This window comes from Chelonus insularis, unplaced genomic scaffold (assembly GCF_013357705.1).
Source record: "Chelonus insularis isolate UGA/USDA-ARS -01 unplaced genomic scaffold, ASM1335770v1 contig_25_pilon, whole genome shotgun sequence".
Lineage (NCBI taxonomy): Eukaryota > Metazoa > Arthropoda > Insecta > Hymenoptera > Braconidae > Chelonus > Chelonus insularis.
Genome location: NW_023276451.1, coordinates 1190253 through 1213109, shown reverse-complemented (window position 1 = coordinate 1213109; position 22857 = coordinate 1190253). Strand labels below are relative to the sequence as shown.

The window sequence follows — 22857 nt, the reverse complement described above, 5'->3', positions numbered from 1 at the left end:
CATTTTTTTTCTGTTTAATTTTATAAAAAGTAATTTATTTCATTATAAACAAAAAATATATGTTATAATTACATCTCTATTTTATTATTTGTTTGTTTATATTTGTTTTACGCTGAATAGTGATGAAAATAAACATATCAGTTATTTCGAGAAATCTAAAAAAATATTCTTTTTGACTCCAAAATGTATACACATATTTCCCTCAGTCAATAAAACAACTATTTTTGTTGACTCCATTATTTAAATAATTTATTATAGACCTAAATCTTTCAGGCTTTTAAAATAGTGGAAATTTATGTTTGTTGGATGAATAATATTTGTAAGAGAGAAAAGTTTAGATAAAAAAATAGGATAAAGACAGTAATTAATAAACTCGTATATAGAACTAAAAATGAAAAATAATAAAGATTTTCATGTATAAGAAGTGAATTTTTTCTTCGTGATTTCTTAGTAGACGGCGTGATCGGAAGTCGTCTCTCACGTGTTCTGATATCGTTACGCGCGAACATAATGTTTTGTTACGAGAGTACGACAAAGAAAGGTGCATGTAAGAATGGAAGAAACGCGAGCGTGTTGAAGAAACCGGTAAAGCCAGTTGTTTTGATATCTTTGAAATCGTTTGTATGGCTCGTAAATACTCGTAGATCAACTATCATCTCCAGGAATCATCATTGCTTTAATTTCCGGTAATCATTTTATGTTCTAAGCATGATAAAATTCATGATTGACAGTTTGTGTATTGATTATCATTTCATACATTACGAATTTGCGATGTAATTATAAACATAATTGATATGACAAGTCATTTCCTTTGGTAAAGGATTTTGAATAAAAAATGACAAAAAAATCAATATGTTCATAATGTTAAATGTTTAGCGGTTATTAACTTCTACATTAATTCATAGTTGTATACTATTTTCTTGGACAAAAATAAAATTAATTAAATAGAAAGTAGAAAAAAAAAGATTACTTCAACAGAAACACTCCATAAATTTCATTTACGACTTTTAATATTATTTTGGAGAACAATTGTGTGAATTGAAAAAAAAAAAGAAACAAAAATTGTGGGTCACAATAAATCACAATAAAAAGACATCAAATAATCTTATACCCTGTTACAAATAAAAATATCTTTCCAGAGGAATAACGAAGATAAAGAATAAAAAAAGATATAAAAATGACCGTGGGTAGACGAGAAAAGAAGAAAAGTGAAAAAAAAAAAAAGAATTCACGTAAGCTCGTCAAGACTTGAAGACGGCAAGTAGTAGCAAAGTTTCGCGTGTAGCGAGAACGCAATTTCCATAAGTTGAAAAATAGCGTCTCCGCAAAGTGAGAAAAGATTGTCGTCGGAATGCCGTCGCGTCGTCGTCGTTGTCGTTGTCGGCGAAACCGGAGATGGTGAGGAAGGATATCGCGCGGTCCAAGGATCTGCTTCGTACATTAGCCTCTTGGGCACAGCTATTTCAAAAGCCTGACAGAATTTCTTCCTCTTTTCACTTATATATCTCCTTTAAGATGCAATGAAGCGTACACTGGGTGTACTAGAAAAGTAACGGAGATTGTTTTACTTACACTATCATGCTGGCATAAATGAAAAATTTTTCATCTTCCTAAAACTTTTTGTAATCACTTACTATGCTTTTTTTTATCATTCGTATAATTATTACATAAATGCTAATGCTTTTCTTACGTAAATAAATTATCACTTTATGCTTGGAAAAAAAGTAATGAGTCATCTGATTTTTAATTAATTATCAACTAAATACTTGAATAAAATATTATCTGAGAATATTTTTCATTTCTTTGAAATTTTCAACGATCGTTCACTCACTTAATTTTTTTTTTTTTTATACTTCTTACTGTTTATGGCAGAACCTGTCTATATAAAGATTCCGTAAAATGTCTGGAATTTAGTTGAGTTTACTGGAAGACATTGTGTCCAAGAAATAAAAAAAAAAAGAAACAAGAGAATAACTCGAGAACGTCCCTCCGGCGTTATCCCACCATTGTCCTCGGGTTCAAATCGTCCGTTGTCTACCAGAGCACGAGAGATCGTTATTGGGGAGCTACGCCAATCAATCCGTGAATTAATAATATCTCCTAACTCGGATAATTCCAATTAGCGGAATCTGAATTACAGTCACTAACGATCAGACGCGTGACATGCAGAAGGGGATGCAACCATCAGGATAGGAACAGGGAGATTGGTTCGGTCTATAGGGCAATTTGCACGAGTCGGGTGGTCGTAATTTCTATCCTGTTACTCTCGTTCAAACCTCGATTGTTGATATTCGTGCCTTTTTCTTTCTCTATATATCATAATTACACTCTTTTTCTTCAATACTTTTCCCTTTTTTTGCAGCCAAATCGTTTAGTTGTTTTGACTTGGCTGTTTCCAAGTTGAAGTAGCCACCAACTTTTTATTCCAAGACATTGGATCGAGAAAACTTTAATTATTTGTTCCCAACAAACTGTCGTAATTTTAACAATATAAAAATCCACGTCTCCTCACAAGAATTCTAAAAATAAAATGATTATCCGGTAGATGCTAAATACGACAAATGTGTAGAAATTTTATGTAGCCCTTCATCAGCAACTGTATAGAGTTACATTCCTTGGAGTTTATGAAAGACGTAAGAGGATGACTTTTATACATCATTTCTTTTTATGTCATGTTTTTTATATGACAACATATATCTAGAAACTGAATGAAATTCTACATGTATAATTCTCATCAGCACTTCCGCAGGTGGGTTTAGAACGTGCGATGGGTAACAAGTGAGGTGTAAAGAGTACTTTAAACGCATACTTGACGACGATGAACATGTTATTCGCTACTGTTACATGTGTTAATTGCTTCTGAATTACGAGGAACCAGAGTATAAATGCGCTAAGCAGTATATTTAGATGATGAATGTTTGTATCGTCCAGAGAAAAAATGTGTAAAGCCATAGCTTTATTGCTTGAAAATTAAATTGCTATTGTTTCTTATAAAGTTTTAATCTGGATGAATGAAAAGACTAAGATGTTAAAATGAAACAATAAAGTGGAATGTATGGTGTCTAACACGTTAATTGACGTCAAATTGTGCAAGAATGTCTGTTGAGCTACTAAAGACGAAGATAAATGTCTCACAACTGGAAGAAAATACGTGCTGACAACCGTTGGTACATGAGACAGACAGAATCGAGATTTGGAAATAAAATTTTGACATATACATATTTTAGTCTGTAATTTAAAGCTTATTACTGGCATTTTTAAAATCAACAAAATTTGGAGTAAAAAAAATAAATAAAACCATATGTGAAATATTTATGCATTCAGATGGACAAATTCTGGTGAAAAAAAATCATCCTTTCCAAACAGCAACCCTATAATTTAGGAATGATGACGAGATTAAATCCACCCAAATGGTAGTTATTTGGTTATTCTTGGGGTCGTGGAAAATCGTTGTGAATTTTTGGGATTATAGGTAGGGCACAATTGTATACATCAGTTGATATTTGAACATATTTTGCCATGACAAATATCATTTTGAACTCCAAAATACTTGATAAAAAGACAATAAATTAAACAATACTATGTTGTATCAACTCAATAGTTTATTGATGACATTTTACTAAATTTACTGCTTTAACAAAAAAAAAAGTTTCTTGTAGATTTTAAGTTCAATGTACTTTTGTGCCCTGTTGGTTATCGATCGTCAGGGGATATGAAAAATATATTATCAATCTAGTAAGAGAGTTTTCTAGCAATTCGCAAAGAAAGAAATTTTTTATAACTCCAATAATTTTGTTACGATGTTCTGTTGCAGTATCGTAAAAAATAAGGATTGGAAAAAAGAATAAAAACAAAAACAATTAAGATCAATCTGTGATCAGTAGTTAATGAATTTATTTGTGCTAGAAACGACCGGGTGGTCACTGGAATTTTTCTCTCACACGCTAGAGAAGTAGAAGTATATAAGCATTTACTATACGACTGCTTTTATACGTCGTGCTTTCGAATAGGGGACTACACGTGTGTGTATAACGTCAGCCCCTACAGATCTATCTTGCTTTTCATCCCAATCGCGATTAAACCCGTTTGTGGTGGTCCCCTCTCAACCTACACTTTCTCCTTTTTTTAATACCTACTAAGCAATCTTATTGGTGTAGTTTTTAACGCCCTGACTTTTTGTTGAATTTTGATATATCACACTTGTTTGGTGTAAATTATTTAATTTTTTAATGCTTTTTATAGACATCATATTAATTTCTCTTCTATATGTCCTGTTGTAAAGAAAAGTAAATATAAATTCCGGTAGCTACATGACAGCTTGAATAAATATAATAGAATTTAGTATTTAAAAAAAAAATAAAATAAATAGAAACTTTTTTTTTACATATTTGAGTTTAAAAAAAAAGGAAAAAGTTTTATGATTTTTATAGTGAGAATAAAAAAAATGGTTAGATTTAAAGTTATATTCTCTACAAGCATGGTGTTAAATACAATACAAAAAAAATTAAACGCTGATACTCACTTTTCTGAGTGTAGTAAAACGATAATAATTGTATCTGGAGCAACCTTGTTGAAGTAGTCTTTAGTACCCTGCTACTTTTTGTCGCAGTTATATTCATATGAAACAGCTAGCCGCGAATAGTGTACGATTTGAAGCTTTTACTACATATTGCTTCATGTTTAACACATTTCTTATACGCGTGGCGCCATGCATTTGATATTTTTTCTTAGCAATGCCAAGAGATTTGTCAAGAGACTTTACGATCGATTAATTATATCTTCTTTCCTCGGCTTGGAGATTCAAGAGTCTCCCAAGACGTGACCTGAAAATAAATCCTTATAGTGTCATATCTCCCACAAACGTCGACCGGAAATTGTTCTCATGTACTCCCTCGTCGTCGCTTTCGCAAAGCGAATAAGATTAAAAAAACAATAAAATAAGAATAAGAAAGTGAAAGAGGGGATTTTGACTAACGCGCGAGAGTTCTTGGAATAAATCTTCGATCAAAGTGCCGACTTGGTTTTCGGACAAACGAACCAACAGTCAAGAAATCCAAGGAGTTGAGTAGGATATGGAAGACGAAATAGGAGGAGTACATGCGTGTATGTTGTGTGAGTGAAAAAGGGCAACGAATGAGTTGCGTCTTCGCGTCAGTCGGTTTCGTGTGACAAATGTCGCTGCGAGAAAATACTTGAGTGCCGTCATATATCATAGGGATAATTATATTATTTTACTCCGAACGAAGATGAGATGTATATTTATAGATCTTTCAGTTAGTGTGGATGAGTAAAAAGGAAGAGGCGAATAAGCCATGTGTATATATCAGCCCCTAGACTCATTCGGAGCAACGTGTCTGGCGTTCTGCCGTGTCACCCTATATGCTTCTCTCATCCATCCACCATAAATAGATCGGCACGCCTACGTCCGAGAGATATCTGTAATGTCTGCAACGTGGTCGCCTGTTGTGCCATAGAAGAGTAGACCAATACATATAGACTAGTAATAAAGTCTGTCAAGGATTGTTGATAGGACTTACCAACACTCAGAAAATCGACGGAAAACGAAAAAAAAAGAAAACTCTTCTTGCTGCTCTTTTTTTGTTTCACCTCATCTCTTTTTATGTTGCCGCAAAGAGGTATGCTTCATGTCGAGGTGAATGATCGAGCAATTGGTTGGAATTGATACTTTATTGCTTGAATGATTACTTGATTATTAGAACAGTCTTTTACACTCATTGCCTCAACTGTTTATCAATCAGTCTTGAAAAGTATTTCATGCTATCTACAAATTTTGTTCACTAAAAAATGATTATGCATCAAGAAATAATTTAAGGATAATGTGATATTGCAGTGATGATATCTAGAAAACAAATGATATAATTATTTATATAAAATGAGATATGAATAGCAAAGAAAGTAATTTTATCTTCATTCAAACGTATTAAATTATCGATAATCATGGAGCCATAATGGTTTTGGAGTTCTATTGTGCGATTATCATGAAATATACATGACATATATTCTCTCTACTCCACCAGTAGTACTCAAGTATGTATTCACGTCGTCCTAGTATGCACAAGGAACGTATATACACGTACAGAAAGTTTGAATGCGTTTGACTTGAGGATTTGCGTCATTGCGCAACAGCACTCTCTAAATACATGCCGTCAAGAAATACTACATCGGATGTACTCTTGAACAAATCAAAAACCATTAAGCCTCGGGCTATTCTATCTCATCCATATATACTTGAACGTATATATATTATATACATATATACAAGAACACTCTTAATGATTTCTCTTTCGTCTTGAGAGTCCATTCTTTTTATTAATATATTTCACTGCAAGCTATTTCGTGAGTGAATTTAATCGTTGGCAGGTTTTGAAGCTAGTGTGGCAACCATGCCAGATTTTTGACGATGATGATGACAAGAGATGATTCTGCTTTCTTTTCATTTCAATCAAACACATGACGCCTATATAATCTTTTCCTTCAAAATGTAGTATTCACGCATACAATTAGGGTTTTAAGTGATCTTTTATTCATAAATGAATTTACCCAATAGCTTTCTTCTCAATTTTATTGAAATCTATCATGCAGGTGTTTAGCTTTTAGCTATCGAACAATTTCGGAACAGTGTAAGCCGCAAAGAAAAAAACCACCAACCGCAATGTGGTTTGAAATAAAGAGTGAAAAATGTATTACTTAATTTTTCATTTTGTTGAGATTTATTTCGAATGAATTTTATTATTAGATTTTTAGAATTCTTTTGAACAAGAATGTGGTAGCTATCATGTTGGAAAATTAAAGTAAAATTGATATGCTCTACAATTCATTCTTTCTATTTACATTACTGTTCCTTTTTTATTAATTCTTAGAGATAGACAAGACAGGAAGGAAACTAGATGAGAAAATTTTCCCTTTCAACTTTTATTTCTTCAACTATTTCTCTTATTTAGACTTCTAGTACTTTTAATAGACTTTCGTTGAGGAAGTGAAGACACGCGAACGTAAGTGCCTGTCTTCACTCTATTTTACTTGCTCACGATTTCTTTCGTCAATGTGGGAAAAAAGAACTCTTCCCTATTACAGAGTGATGAAAATTGTCTTGATGAGTTTGGGGCGTTTTAACGAGTCATATGTCTATCTTGAAAACTTTGGAGAAATAAACATTCTTTGAAAGATCAACCGACTGGGGTAGTGTGATGAGCATTTCTTTGGAGCTAAAAAAATACACATATGAAAGCTTATACTCTATTTATTTTTACAGCAATAAAAAAACGTTTTAAAGAAATAATGTCATCAACTCTTTATGAACGTACAACTTTTGACTTGATTATTGCAGAAGAGATAATTTAATTAATTAAAGAAAAAAGAAAGATTTGCTTGGGGCAATTTTCACAACTTTGTCGTTTGAACGGAAGTATCATCTTATAAACTCAGTTCTTCCTTTCATTATCTATGAATTCAACGGAAAGCTATTTAAAACGTTTAAACTTTGTGAGTAAGAAATTTCCAACCAAGATCTGGTTTTCATCAAGTTGTGTATTAGTTTAATAGATCATGTATTTAAATATTTATTTATTGGGTTAAAATAACTAATTTTTGTTATTTGATATGATTTTAATTAATGAATATTTACTAAATTCAATAACCTCGACACTAATAAGCTTTGTTGGGTCACGCCTTCTAGAATTGTAAGATTTCCTCAAGTATCATTATACCAGTATGTTTGATATACTCTTTGCTAATGCACTCAAAGCCGACATATATTTACTTTTATTGATTACACAAGACCGCTTTAAAATCCATTAATTATTTTTTTTATTATATCAATGATCGAAGCATCAATTGATTTGAGGTATTTCACTTTTTAGGTCGTGCCTTTCACAATGTTAAAAAAAGATGTTAAATTTTTTATTGACATTCACTTCTTAACAATTGTTTCTTGATAAAAGAAGTTTTATTTCTTTGAAGGAAAAATTTATGTTGAATATCAGAAATGTTGTAAGAAATAAAAGGCATATTATTGACAAGCATCTTGTTTAGTCTGAACTTATTGAAGCAATCAAAGAACCCATCTCAAAACTTTTCTTGAGAGGGCACTTTGCTATGAATTCATTGACAAAGAGGGTAAGAAATAGGAATGCGAAATAGTGAGGAAAAAAAAAACAAGTTTAAGAGCAAAAATAATAAGAGAAGAAGAAGAAGAAGACAGAGAGAAATATGTTCAAAAGAGGGTTGGTCATTTGAAGCCTGAGGGAATGAGGTTTTTCTCCACCCACGTGCCTGCTGTCTCGCGTGGGCAAGTACTGGCTTGTTCGACAATACTCGCGCAATTCAGCGGTTGCTGCAATGCATATACATTACTTTACATTATTTTACTCCCCTTCATGCACTAAAGAAGTCGCACGAGAATGAGTCAAGTGACGACGAGATCGAAAAGAGAATAGAGAAAGGAAAAAGATGTACGCAACATATCCAACGGTGCAACCTACGTAATATAAGATCGAGACTCAAACGCATATATGCAGGCCCACCTACATTCCATTAGAGTATAATATAGCGGTTTGAAAAGGAGAGAAGACGTACAAGCTGTGTGGCCCTCAATATTAAATGAAATCTGGAATGTAAGCATCATAAAAACGAGATATCTCTACAGCTGTTTGAAGTCTTTCTTCAAGGTAAAGTTCTTCAACGAAAACGTGTATGATATCATGTGTGCAACAAAGAAACTCGATCTGCGTTATGATGGTCAAAAGGGAGAGATCAATCTCAACTACTGTGCATGCAATGCACTCGACTTGTCGACTTCCGGTGGCAAGAGAATGAGACTTCTCTCTGTTGCCTGCATCTACAATCAAGAGGGATAATATACCCTCGACATCACCATGATCGATCGTACCTTTGAGGCTCTTGAAACCCTCGAGGACATCATTCTAGTACCTATAGATTCGTACGATTCTTCCAACTACTTTCGTTCGTTTCTCTAACGCTAAATCTTCTTTTCAGAACATTCATTATTCTTAGAAGTTACAAGAATACTACAATTCAACGTACTGAATTCGTACATTTTTATACTGTTATATACCCTTTAATGCATGACTAATTCATGCTAATATCTGTAGAAATTCATTTCAAGTGCTAATTTCAAGCTTCAATTATGCTCTTTACCTACTTGCGTACAATTTCTTTTTACTCAGTTATTTATTATCAAAGGAAGAATGATTTCACTCTCTTTAAACAGACCTCAAAAGTGAATAAATCTTTCTAGATGTATATTTAAAAGAACTTGAGAAAACATGTATCCAATCTTTCAAATAAAGTGATTGCTTTTTTTCCTTGTATAAGTTACTTGGATAAAAAAGAATCAATTATAATAAAAAAAAAATCTTTTGAAGATTATTATAGATTAAGTGTGTTTTTAAGGACGTTTTAACGTGAGTTTTTTCACGTATTATAATGTTTAAAAGCATAAGATAATTTTTCCTAGATTCTGTACTACCTGTTATCTCTCCAAAATTCAATTATAATTTTTTTCTAGGGATTAATGTTGGATTTTATTTAAATGTAGAAAGTTTGTCACCAACCCACGCACTCCTCTTGCCCCTTGACTCTGTGGATTCATTGATAATGGCTATTAACGGAGTAGACGACGAAGAATTTTATGCTAATCCTTTGAAGGAAGATAGAATTAAGAGGAAGGAGCAAGGGATTCTTCTTGAAGGCGCGGCATATTGTTGGCTTAGTTAATAATTGAGCAGAGCCGTGCGAGAAGTCTCACGCAAATCCAAACTGTGTGTCCTTCGGCTTCAATCGTTGAAAGAAGCATATAATTATATCAAGTCACATGTGCGTATGTGGTTAGAAAATTGCTGAGTAGAACTTATCTGGGGACAACAACAGACTGTGATAATGTCTACTTATTTAATATTTGAGTCTGCATCAAGTATATTCTTTCATGTCATGCGATGTACAGGCGGACTGCACAAGTGAACGAGGGAGAAATAAGAAGTTTGGCGGTACATATTGTTGAAAGGGATGTGTAGGCAGGCCTTCAATCTCTCTTTCTCTTGTGTTTTGCCTTCATCCACTTTACTTTTCCGCCTCGTTGTTCTCGTAGCCTCATTCCAAAGATTCTGCTTCACTCATGTTCTCTCTACACATTGCCTTCATCATTTCCTTTCATAAATTTTACAAAAGTTGGTCAACGCTCCTATTATCGTCTAGAAATGAAAGATAAAGACACTAAGAGTTGACAGCCAAGGGAAAATAAATCAACTTGTTTACTGTTCATTTTTTATCTATCTGTCTAATAAATGTATTCATGAATAAACTACCATGATTTTTATCAGAGAAAAAAATCTTACAGAAATAGATAAAGATATTATAAATTATGATATTGATTCTAATTAAATTAATGTTGACGAATATATTGAATCAATAGAAATATATTCAAGAAGGAATATATTAATTAGTTATGAAATAATAATCGTTTAGTGACAAGAAAGAAATCTTTTTAAATACTTATAAAATTTTATTTTAAATGAATTCATTGAACCTTTTATCTTTTGGAGCACCAAGATCTTGAATGAAGTTATTAAGTAAAGTCACACTTTCATTATCGATAAATTTTAATAATAATCGTTAAGAACACTTTTGAAAAGTTTTAATTTAAAATTCTATCATTGTTACGCTTATTAAAAGAGAAAGAATAAAATGGACGCAGCTAAGAAGAATCTGTGCTTACGAAAAAAGTAACAAGGATGGTTTATTAACGTATTCATTTATTAATATGCCAAATAGTCACGATTTACATTTAAATAAGAACGAAAAAAGCGTGATAAAATATAATTAATGCCAGAACGGGTTGGAGAGCGTGGGAGGCATGTTAAGAAAAGTGAACGAGAAGTGTGAGAAAAAGATGTAAAAAACAAAAGTGGAGAAAATATCAAGAGAGAGAAAGATGAAAAAACTAGAAACTTCAACATGAACGTAAAGAGAGTCATGGGTCCTTGTTGAAATGTTGAGTGTATGTGTGTATGAAAAGGGAAAATTTCTTTAGGATATTTTTGCACACTTATACACGTACGCTTATACATATTTATATCCAAGAGATGGTAGAATATCACGTCGCTACTTAACTTGATGGTCTTAATGGTTAGGAGTGTGCAGAGACTAGCTGTCAAGTGAAACAAAAAGTGTAATTAAGACAAGCCAAGAGCTAAGAGGTGACTTACTCTTTTCTCACCTCCATGAGATTTATACTTTTCCATTATTTTATCTTTTTTTTTAAATTCGTACTCAGTTTAAGTACAATTTTGCATTTACGAAGAATCAGTTTTCTTTGAAGAACCATTACTCTTGCAATTTAACGGAATACTTTTTATTTGTTTACAGAAGATAATTTTTATTGAACGTAAAATGAATGATAATAAATAAATTTATACAGCAATCGTTGAAGAAAGGAGAAAATAGTGAATTATAAATTCTTGCATTAAGTGGTGGAAATGGTGTCAGTAAAACAGCCTCAGGTGTAACTAAGAGTTGTTGGATAAGTCAAACAATAAAAATAGTCCTTTTTTTAGTGTCTAACGTAAACATTATACACAGTTGACAGTGCTCTCAAGACGACAGTGTGACGTGTTAGAAACTTCTGCTAGATGACAATATACTCAAAGAATTAAGGAGAAAACAAAGAAGACATTTTTCTTCACTTTATATTTGTATTAAGTTAAATATATATATTTACCAAAAGCCTAAAGTTTAATATTTCGTATTTGTCTTAAGGTTTATAGAGAAATGAAACTTTGTACTCGAGTAAGTAGTACAGAAAGGACAATTAAAAATGTTGAAAAATTGTAAAGAAATGAACCAAGTTTCACAGAGGAGAATGCTAAAATATGCATACAGTCAGATCAAGGAAAGGATGTCAAACAGATTTGTAAAAGGGAGTTCTTGACTGCTTTTCGCTTTAAGGGTAAATTTTAGAGGAGTAGAAGAGAGTTCTTGCGTTCGTTGGTCCAATGAATGCACACGAGAAAAAGGAAGAGGATAAGAGCGAAGGAAAAAAAGAGTGAATGAGAAAGATCTGAAAGATTCGCCGGAAGAAATTCGCTGAGGATAAGGTAGGGAATTTTTCATGGTGCTGTGATTTATGAGGAATTTTTAACTCTCAAGAGAGAAAGAGTTGATACGATGTACCAGCTACATAGAAGCAATAGCATTTTTTCCATAGACTTCACATATGTGCGCACGCGACTTCTATGCATCTTCTACATTTGAGAGTATCTAACAGCTTTAATTTTTTTTTCGTCAACATCAGATGGTTTATCATCCATTTGTTTAGGTATAAAAAAATATTTCGCCATCAAGACAACATGCGTGAAACTAATTATCAAGTTGATGAAAGTCTGCAAAAAAATTTCGACATCTATTTATTGCTCTTATGTTCAAGCACTAACCCAGCACCTCGTTAAAGAGTCAAGAGATACGTCGAACGTTAACTCAGCGGGCTATAACGCAACCATGAGAATAATTATACATTCTCTGGTGTTCGGAACAATGTATGATGACTATGAAGCAGTGAAGTCGTTGAACCGATGCTAGAAGCTAGAATACTCTACTAGTCTTTGAATTTACGTGAACGTTAATAAATTAATAGCAATTCAATGACAAGAGAAAATATTGAATGGACACCAGATGATCCAGCAAAATTAAACTTATCTTGAAGAGTAATAAACGTTCCTTATCCGGTTTCATTGAAAGAAAGACATGTCCAGTTAAACTGATCTACTGACTCAGTGGCAAAAAAATTTCTCTCCAACTTTTAACGATTTATCTTGAGGGAACGAAGGAAGGAAATGTGGATCTCTTCCTCGGTAAACTCCTCTAGAGGAGTAGAGTTGAGAGAAGACACTTCGTCATCTCCTTTACTCAGTGAATATATTGGTAGAGTATCCTAAAAAAACTTAACTATCAACGGCTAAGGTCACGCTGCATTACGTCGAACGCTCATTAGTATCCAACATCCCATTACGCGCCACGCCATAAATAATGTGCTGTACGCATTGCGCTGAGTAGAAACGTTATGGTTTTGCATGTAGCATCGGAATACAGTCAAGACCTCTATAGATGAAAGAACAAGAAGAAAAGAATGTTCTGGCTCATAAAATAAGCAGCAACACAAGAAGACTGCTGCAAAGTTAAGATGAGCAAGGAGAAAGGTAATCTTTCTAGACACTTGGGATAACTTTAAAACCGCAACTATTATTACAGAGCTCCCCATTTGCCCATAACATTGCTTATTTTTTAACTTTTTGTTACTACTTTCCGGTTTTTATTATAAATCATCAATACTTGAGGCTAATAGTTTTGTGCTATTTAAAGATTCTTCTGATCAACGTTGATGATATCTAAATTCACCATAAAATAGCCATGATGTATTATTAAAAATATTTACATTTTTTTTATCTTTTTCAATATTCTAAAGTGTACCTAAGACCGTGGTGTACAGTTTTTAAATTTGTACGAAAAGACTAAATATAATCATAAAATGCAAGTTTTCCAGCTGACATAAATTTTATATTACAGCTAGATACTGTTGAGAAAATAATAAAACAACAAATAAGGAAGAAAAAATGATTATTATAGTTGCACATAAATTTAACTATTTCAGTCTTATATTTTATAGACATTATAAAAGGCTACCTCGAAAGTATAACTTTCCTTTATTTATCAACCATCTATTAAAATTCTCCATCCTTGTATGGAGTAATAACTAATATTTATAACTATAAAATTTTTGATTATCGTGAGATGGCATCGGGTTAAGTGAAAAAAATTACATATATTTTTAAAACAATTTATAGATGAATAAAAAAATAATTTCCGAGAATGTAAATATAAAATATAGTTGGTTAAATTTCAAAATTGCCTTAAAAAAAAAAGAAACAAAATTAACTGTCAACTCTTTCCGTCTGTTGCGTCTTTAATGATGGTGCATGACAATGCCCACGTCATAAAACTACAGTACACTTGAGAGTGTCGGCAAGTTTCAAATTACACCATTGACACAAGAGTATGAAAAGGAACTTTATCGCACCATTGTTGTGTAGTGTTAAAATTCGCACTTATATTCGTTACAGTGCGTAGGCATATTCGCCGAGTATTACTCTAATGTTAATGTACTATTCTCATGCCGCCATCAATTACAAGAAGAAAATAAGAAACATGAAGCAATAAAAAATTTTATGACAACCAAACAATCAACAACTGTTGGGGTGTCTTCGAAATTTTTTGCAACTCCAATGATGTTTTCGTTATTTTTACAACATCTCTACCTATTAATTCTCAGGTGTGCTTTCGTACATATATATTGTTAGCATTTCCTTATTTACAAATAAAATCAAGAGAAAAATTCAAAAAGATTGAAAGAGTACTCACAAGTGTAGGAAGTTGCATTTTTAACGTTAGAACGAAGGTTCTTGAGAGTGTTTATGTTTTAGAAAATGTATGCTTTTCTTCTAGCATTCAACGTCAAGAGTGAAGTAAAGACGAGTATAGTATTGTGAGTGTACATGTTAGAATTGATCGATAAAAATGTACAAGAGTAAAGAAATAGACAAGATGTGGGCGTTCGTAGGTGGTGTTTAGGTGCGTCTTAAGTAATTACTCGGCAACTTGTGGAGGACTCTATCGTAAGATTCGTTGGTATACAATTACCTACACTGGGGGGTCGGCAATACGCATTACGCGAGATAGAGAGTGAAAAGGAACAAATGGAATTTATCGCGGCACGAGCCTTTTAAAAGATCGCATGTGTGATCACGCAAGAGAATCTGCATTCTCAGGGGAACTCTTCAGTCATGATGTAAATGAAAGATATTAATGTATTTGTTCCTTGTTTTTTTACATTGTTGAGAGTTAGACATCTTTTACTGCATCGATTATTGATCAAAACATTTTTTGTTTATTTTCGTTTAAATAAAAACATTTATTTATTCTTTCATTCAATTTGTAAATGAAATATTGAATCTGTTTGCTGAAAATTTTTTTTCCAGCTTTCGTGTAATTTTAGACAGCTAAAAATTATAAAATAAATATGAGATTTCGTGCATCACAATAAATGTAAAGAGAAAAATGCATTTTCTCGTGAAAAAATATATTTTCCTAATAATGGATGCGGACTTTTTTTATGTATCCGATAATCTCTGAATAAAACAAGATTTTTTTGAAGTGCATAATTATTATGAAATATTATTGTATTTGATTGATCTCTTTTATGAAAGTATTAAGCTCTATTAGATTATTATTTTAAATTAACACCAGACAAATTGATAAAATAATTTTATGTTTAAAATGGTCATTCATAAATATATACTAGATGCTTGCTCATCATAATCCTTTTCAATTATATCTCGAGTTTGTTGAGTGAATTGCGCATGTTTTACTATCCGCTCGTTTATTTTTGCTAGCTCTCGCTTTCTCTTCTACTACTCCGCACCATCCAATTAACTTCGTAATTACGCACCAAGGCGAGATTGTTCTCATTAGAATTTCCCAAAGCGGTATAAGAGAGCACGGGGTGAAAAGTGTGCGAGTTACTCCAACAAATTTAGCTTCATTTCGTGACTTTTATCAATATGTGATAAACATCATATTCATTTACCATATTTTTTTAATGCTTTTTTATTCTCGTTGTAAAGAAAACTAAAATAAAAATGCAGAAATAATCAAATGAACATGAGCAATATTTACTATTTGACATTTTTCAACTTTTTATATGCTTTCACAGTATCATAACCTTTTATATCTCTTTAAAATTTGATTCCAACGAAATTCTGATAGAGATATTTTCAAACAATTTTTTCTCATGCTTAACTCAATATCTGTTTTTTTTATGATTATTTTACGTGAAAAAAGGATTATTAATAAATTTTTTTTTTGTGTTTATGAATATTAAAAAATTCTTCTTTCAATTGAAAAGTTTTGAGTTCAACTAAGATGTAGGGACAAGTTAGAACAGTGATGTCTACTTGTTTAATAAAAAAGAAAGATACGAGTGGTGAAGCTTGGAGGCATCCTTTATGTCCTTTCTATCGTAAGAGAGTAACATTGAAACGCGCCCCTCATCTCTTGTGTATATTTTTTATACAATACACTACACAGTTAGTGCGTTGGCTCATGAAACGTACACGCGATAGGAACTTACGTACATTACATTGCGCTGACCATTGGGTTGTAATTATACAACATACCGCCGTGGGTGTGCAACGCCCAGACGACCTCTGGCATCGAGGAGCAAAGAGAGAAAAGGGAGGAGGAGTGTATATGCAATGTAACTGGTGAACAGACGATGCATCGTAGTTGCTATCGCAATTACTGATGTAGGCATCGATCGAACTGACAAGATGTGAAAAAAATATTAGCAATCATACCCAGGAAACATTAGCTATATACACACACGTGAAATATAAAACCAGTCGAAACCAAATCTCCATTAACATTAGCTGTGTGCGAATTAATACCTTCAATTATTTTGTTTTTTTTCTTTCTCGTCAATTTTTATTTATGCCAATATTGTGAGCAGAGAGGTTTTTTTTTAATGAATAATTTATTTTCGAAAATACTCCATAATTTATAAATTATATAATTAATTGTAATGCTTTAAAATTACTGGAAGAGAATAATGGAAAAGTTTATCTTATAAAATTATTGTAATGATGAAGTAATCTTTTCTAAGAAAGCATTCAAATTGTCTTGAAGTACAATTACCAAGTCTTGGTATGAGAATCAAGGATAAATGAATTAAAAAAATGTTAATTAATATAATTTCTAGTAGGCGTTACATCGAGTTATTGCACGCAAAAGAAACCATGTCAACGTACTTTAACAACGTGTCAACAGGATGATAATAAGATGCATACGAGAATATATATATTTTTCCATGCAAGTTACGCATCGTCTCTTTCCTTTCAGCGACCGGAAAATGCATCTACGTCAAGCATTTCAATAAGAATAGAAGTTGAATGGTATCTTAAAACTAAAGTTACACACATATATGCTTGCACAATACTTGTACAGGTATAGAACATCTGTTGATAAGTCTCATTATGAGTTCAGTAATATTTAGCTTCAAGTGCATATTCCAAGTAAAGTGGTGTTTTCCGTCTGTTGTAAAATTATAATGTCTTAAGTTGTTCTCCAAGCAAAGTTAAGTTGACACGTCCTGTAGAAATAGAAACTGTCCACTATAAAGATAGAATACCACCAGTTACCATCATTTCTTGAGTTTATATATACAGTAGTGTTACAATCCACGATACAGAGAATCCGGGACTTCACGACAATGACCCCGTAGAAGATGTACACGACTTTGTTCTTAAAATTCCCTTTCTACCAGTTCCACCTAACCCCTCAGGCTCATAAGTAATTTACCAAGGGACCATTACGCGATGGTTTTGTTCGTGCGATTACAGACAAACTATAATGATGATAATTATGTCATTTCTGGAGAACCCGACCGCCTGCGGTGATCCACAGGACAATTCCTCTATTACATCTTCATCATTTATTTTTCCATTTTTTTCTCTCTTCATTAAAAGCTCAAATTAGCTGTGACTATTTTTTTTGTACATTAACTGTAATCCTCCTACTCACAAATAGGTCACAGTAATTTATGTCTCATCATAATCGTCATCTTGACCTCTGGAGGAAAATTTATTTGCTGAGAAATCCAAGTCTGTAATATTTGATGATTTAATTATTAGATTGAATAATCAATGAAGCATGAAAATTAATAGTACTTGATGAATAATTAATCTTTTTTTGAAACATTAGCATAGAGTTTAATTGTTTAACATGAAAAATCAACTATACATATGGTACAAGCTAAAATTAACCACATCAAACGTACAACTGTTCTTTGAAGATGTAAATCTCATCATTCAGTAATTTAACATTTATAGTAATTATATAATGCGAGAGAATGAATACTCTGAAGGCAGGTGGCTTATAAAAATGCCTTGTGGGTTAACATAATAATATACATGCGAAATAGAAAGAGCATGAGGACCTATCAACTGGAGAATAAAGAGATTTTCAGTAATACTGCAGTTTAAAACTTTTTCGACATTTACACTCGACGAAAAGCACCAAGTTTACATGATATAATATGTAAAAACAAAACAAAATATAATTAGATAAATGCGTGTTTCTGAACATTTTATGAAATGCCTGCAATTAAACATGTCTCAAAAGACTTTCACGTCATTACCAGGAACCACTGACTTTATCACTAACTTTTAAAATCTCTGGGAAGAACTGGAACGTATGGGTTACTAGTAAGTATATCAAACGTGTTTCTCGTCTTCACCGAGAGATCAGGAACACGTTCTAAGCAGCGTGTACGTGTCGCAACGGCAATTTCATAGGATCGATTTTAAGCTAACCTTTGACCTCGAGTTACTCGTTGAGGTTTTCCCTTATCAAACCATCTTCATCATGAATATAGACTAGAAACTTGAGTACTCGATTTTTTCGTTCAATTAATTTTTTGTTTTAATAATATACTCCATCAAGAATGTCAACATCATTTTTATTTAATATTTGAGAATCAATTTATTGTTCATTTATTTTAATGGAACAAATTCTTTTTCGTTGGCCTAGATGGTTTGTTCAAGACCAATCTCTTCTACATAATGATGTTCCATCTATAAAATGTAAAATATGTACATATCTCATTTATTTTTAAGTAAAACTTGATCTTTATTTCAGCTATAAATTATGACGTTTGTTTTCAATCTTGATTATGAATATTTGTATTTGTATACATTATTAATGCATCTGAAATACGATTGGAACGTTTTTTCTAATGACCACCTTAACTGATAATTGGAACGTTGATCGACGACATGCTATATTTCAAAGTATTGAAATGAGATCATGATAAATATCAGTAGTGGTTTTGCCTTGTATGAATCGATGATCATCAATCAGCATTCTTTGATGGAAAGAATAAAAAATCTCTACGAGTTTTTCTAGATTTTAAAATGTTGATGAGTTTAGATTAATTGTCTGTTCATCAAAACCAGATGATAATTAAAAATTTAAAAGTTCCAACTGACATTTTAACTTGTTGAAATTTTTCTTGACATGAAAAAATGTATGTTCAACAATTTATTCAATCTTAACAGCAAAAGAAACATTTTAAATGAAAACATTTATTTGCTAATGATTTGAAATTTTTAATAATTAATGAATTGATTTTATCACAGAACAATTATTGTTCTCGTTAAAAATAATTATTTGCGAGAATATACTATTAAAATTTGTTTAATTACTTGAATTATCATTATAAACATATGTAGATAGATAATCTCGACATCAGAAAAAAAAGTTGAGTCTCTAGAATCAAGTTTTCTCAGCTACAGCAGGAGTTTACAGGGAACTTTTTCTCGTTTTATTTTATTTTGCGTGACAAGTCCAGCGGGGTCATTACCAAAGAGGTGCCAAGTGGGAACATGGTAATGTATCGCAATGTAGTTAGTGAGAATAAAAAAAACACATCACACTTGTCGCATTCCTGTTTTAATGATACCAAGTCATTTGTGTCCAGTCTCTTGTCGTTTTTCTTTTCAAGTCTTTTCATTGTACAATTCTCGTATAACAACTCAGCATACATTTCGTATAATAGCTGTTCTAGAGGACCTTCGTCTTGCACGTAACTTCTCGCAACTTCTCTTCTTTGTGACCTTTCTAGCTCATTGCCTGCCATTTCCCAGTGCGACCCGGGAGAAACTCATTGCCCGCAATTACGACCAAATTTATCACAATGATCTTCTATGCGCAAGAGGGAAAACGAGGTCGGCATAAGAGAGAAGGAGCTAGGTGAAAATTTATCCCCCGAGAGGAAAAAGAAATTTATCCCACACCCTTATTCTCATTCGATTATTCCCTGATTTCTCCCTCATTTTACTTAGATGAAAAGCTACGAGAGTAATCTTATGTCAAGAAGAATCATTTGTTGTCACTATTGGGATTATCTTTTGTAATATTTTATGTACCAGCTAAAAAAAATTCGTCAGTTAAAATTAATTAGATTCACTGTATAGTTAAAGGTTGAAGAAAGGACAAATGTTGCATAAATCTGCAAACTGTAATCTGATGAAGAAATAATTTATATTCAGGGACAGATAAAACTCGTTTAACAGGTCAAACGGTTCTTTCCTCATATCCGTGTAGCTCATCTTGTAGGTCTTGACATTGTACGTAGTTGAAGTTATCATCTATAACTGCAGCGGTGCATGAAAACGGTGTAGGAACTTGGATATATGTTCATACATATATATTCAACTGATATCTAGTTGCTTCACGTTCTCTCACGGATTCTCATGCCCGTTAGGAATATATGGGTGATCGGGTACGACCGGCAGTCACGGCTGCGTGTAACTACATATTCTACGGCGTCTACGCAAGCTTCGTATACATGATACGCTGCAGGCGAAATCCAAGTGTACCAACTGATGAAAGGCGAAAAAAACATCTACGAAAGTAACGAAAAGGTAGTGGAGAAAGACATCCACGCGGTACAACACAGCCCTGAGATACGTGTGTTTATACTGGTAGAGTCTCTGCTGAGGTCATGCATTTACACAGACAGGGTCATTCTCAACTGGTCCCTATGGTACCGTTAGACGCTGTGTATTGAACATGCTGTGTATTACTGTGGAGAGTTAACAAACTCACTCAAACGCAAATGCATTTATTTTTCTAGTCGTATTGTTTAAACAATAAATAGTTTTTTATTGTTTATTTGACACAATTTTATTTTTGTTTATTTTTTACTTCAACTTTTTATTCATTAAAAAATTGACTTTTAATAAAATATTTATAATAATTAAATAGTATAACAGAAAAAAATTTTTTACATTTTTTTCAGTTCTTAATTAATATATAAATTGATTAATGATTAAGATTTCATTTTATTTTCTTGGTAAATAATAAAGTACGATAATACCTTCAATAATTTATAATTATTAATAATGTTGAAGGTTACAGCTAATTAGAGCTCATAAAATAATTCTCTATTTGTTTTAATAAAAGAGAGAAACATAAATGCAAACATCTTCGTATAATATGATAAATACTGGGTCTTAGAAGAAATGATGTCATTAATTAAATAATTGATACCAATCGATTAATAAACTCTCAGCGGTTCAAAGATCATGGATGAGCCTTCTTGAAGTGGATAGTTGTATGCAGCTCGAGTCTTGAGGTGAAAAGGACTCTTACGGTACTTTGGAATCTCTGTGGTGTACAAAGCTTGGGGACTATAACTGACGCGCTTGACCTTTGTCAGGCAGATTGGATCCTCGACATTGCAGGGTACATAGTCTGCAGTATATTACTGCATGCGTCTCTTTGTTGTATCGCTACCCGCTTTTATCATCAAGCGTCATCGTCCGAGATGTGCTTAGTTCTCGTGTATAATCGACTATTTGGTGAAGGCTCAAATGTTGCCTTGGTCATCAGAAGAAGCATAGCTTTTCCACACGCAAATAACCATCAGAAGGGTCCAATGAGGTTGCGATTACTGTAGCTTCTTGAATTACTATCGTGATCTTCTGAATATAATCATATACTCTCTATTTCATGCAGTTCCGCATCTCGGATATTTATCGTTGAGAATGCAGAGACGTGGGAACAAAGAACCATCTTCTTGAGTCGTACATTACTCTCGCGTGAACGTGTCGCACAGCTATCGCTGCTGCACACTTGACTGTGCTGGCAAAAAGAACGTATCAAGCAATCGTATTTGAGATTTCGTATAAATTCTTGCGATATTCTACTACTGGCATTCGATACTGTGTTGTCACTACCTTTCTTTTTATTTATTTACATTTTTTCTCATTCAATTTTACACCTCCGTACACTTATTATAAAATTCAAAGGACTGAAAGGTATACATTATTAAATTTTTATCGGAAAGAATTTTTTAATGAAGGTAAAAATGTGCTTCAATTCAAAAATGATGATGCTGAAGCTGGAAAAAAACATTCATTACTACAAATTAAATAACTTGATAAAACATTTCTTGAGAATAATAGCAGAAATAGTTAATTTAATATTTTTACTCATCTTTGTCTTTTGTGTCTTTGTAATTTTAAACTCTATAATCAGAGTTGCCATATCTCACGTTTATTATAATTGGACTTACTATGTAAAAGAATAATTAAACTGAAACTTGAAGGACATGTCAACGTCATGTCTTGTTAAAGAAGCACAAAAGAATGTTAAACTGGACGACATATTATCAAAATATGCAATCGCGTGCTTTTAATTTCATAAATGTTGTTCTCAGCATCAACAACACTCTTTGACTCTAAGTATTCGCAAATAAACTAAAGACTTTAACAGATGATAAAGGAGCTACCGCAAAGAAGGCGGGTTAAGTCTTTTTAATAGCTGTATAACAAGCAAGACCTATCTTCCTTTTTGCCATATTCATTTTTCTTTTTCCAAGAAATTAAAGCTGCCTTCTGCACGGAGAAAAAATTCCGTTAATTTTTATTTAAAAATCCATACAAAAATTACCGTGCTGCTCAAGAATGTGAGTTCAAACTTACTGAAAAGTAAAAAGTAATGATCAACATACAAAAATTATAAGTTACATAAGAAAATGTATCATTCAGTTTTTTGAAAATTACTTTGGCAGCACCAGAAAATTTAGTGTTCCACAGCACCTGAAAATTTAGTAACGTTAGCTGTGATAACTACGTAACCGACAAACAATTTTATTTAAGTTTAGTGATAATTTTTTTGGTTATATAAACAAATAAATAAATAAATTAG

General features: G+C 32.5%; 1 protein-coding gene across 2 annotated transcripts in view; it reads left to right on the top strand.

Moving 5' to 3' along the window:
* The window catches only part of olf413 (DBH like monooxygenase olf413), a 102315-nt gene that overhangs the window by 14342 nt on the left and 65116 nt on the right, over nt 1–22857 (top strand). The gene's annotated exons all lie outside the window — the stretch shown is intronic.